At 57.1% G+C, this 1414-nt stretch overlaps 1 non-coding gene across 1 annotated transcript; it reads left to right on the top strand.

The window, feature by feature from the left end:
- The first annotated feature begins 549 nt into the window (after nucleotides 1–549).
- LOC114073060 lies at nucleotides 550–633 on the top strand. The gene has a single exon (XR_003574275.1). It is a non-coding gene; the product is annotated as a small nucleolar RNA SNORD45 (small nucleolar RNA).
- Nucleotides 634–1414: the final 781 nt, after the last annotated feature.

Genomic DNA, 1414 nt, shown 5'->3' on the forward strand with positions numbered 1-1414 from the left:
CCGATGGGATGCGGATGGAAGCCGATGGGATGTGGATGGAAGCCGATGGGATGCGGATGGAGGTGGACAAGACGGGGATGGATGCAGTTGGAGGTGGAAGAAGGCGGATGGGGTCGGGTGGATGGGATTCGGGTCGGATGGGGATCAGGGCGGCCGAAGGAAGATGGAGGGTGAATGGGGAAGGATGGGAAGGGGATTGGGCGGATCGGAGAGGGGGGATGGACGAGCACGGAGCCGTTCGGGGGTGGATCCTGTGCCGGCAGCTCCTCCCGTCCTTTCCAGTGGAGCCGAGGGTAGGAGCAGCCGCGTGGTGCGGGACTGGAGCGGGGGAGACGTTTTGGGGTCCCTGGCGGGGGAGCGCAGAAGTTTGGGGGCCCCTGGGGGGGTGCGGAGGTTTGTGGGTCCTGGGGGGGCGGCTGGATCCCCGCAGGGGGAGGATGCTGCGGGCACGAAGCCCCACGGGACGGAGCCCACCGGGCACGGACCCCCACGGGACGGAGCCTCCAGGCCGGGGGGCTGTGGGAAGGAGCCCCCCCGGGGCCCCGCCTGGGCCGGGGATGAGTGCTGGCATGGATTATCTGAGTGGAGCTGATGTCTCCCACCGCTTTAGCTCTAGGATTACTCTGAGGCCCAGGAATGCCCCCGGGGTCCCTCGCGGGGAGAGGGGGAGGTCGGCGTGGAGCTTTTCCAGGCTCCGGGCAATCGAGTTGCCGTTGATCCCAATCCCTGAGCCGGCGGGAGGAGGAGGAGCAGGAGCGGGACGCGGGTCGGGCTTTGCTCGGTCCCCAAGCGGGGCAGGAGCAGTTCCAGTTTGTGATAAGTAAAGGCACCGGTTTTATTCCAAGCAAATTAAAATAAACAAAAGGGCACTAACAAAAGAACTATTTCTGTATATTTACTAACTTACAGGGGTACCGTGGAGTCTGTAAGGTGAAGGGTCCTGTCTGGACCTAACACCAGGGAATCTTTTGCGGCCGGGAACAGGGAACAAATTAGAAATAAAAATGTATTCCTTTGTGCCATGTGGATACAAAGAGGCCCTCCATGCCTTGCAATGTGGGGATGATGCAAGACCCCCCTGTACGAGCCCAGGGGAGATAAGTTACAACCAGCCAGAAGGTAACACCCACCTCCAAAGCAGGGAAATTACCTTTTAAGGCAACAAACGAACAATGAATGAATATTCAACAACTGATATGGAAAGGGTACAAAAAGCGCGGTTTTCAAACAATGTGGGTGCTCTTTGTATGATCCAGAGGTGCACCCAGTGCTGGAAATGGGTAACCAGCACTGCAATAAAAAACTCTTGCTATATTTCTTTGTCCTGCAGGTATTTTTGCCATCTTGAAAATTCAAGAAAAGAAGTAACTTATAACAAGTTTAAAGCCATTCCCACTTGTCCTGGCACTGTATG

The sequence above is a fragment of the Empidonax traillii genome, unplaced genomic scaffold (assembly GCF_003031625.1).
Source record: "Empidonax traillii isolate 1590-97213 ecotype Southwest subspecies unplaced genomic scaffold, ASM303162v1 scaffold5150:size8836, whole genome shotgun sequence".
Taxonomy (NCBI): domain Eukaryota; kingdom Metazoa; phylum Chordata; class Aves; order Passeriformes; family Tyrannidae; genus Empidonax; species Empidonax traillii.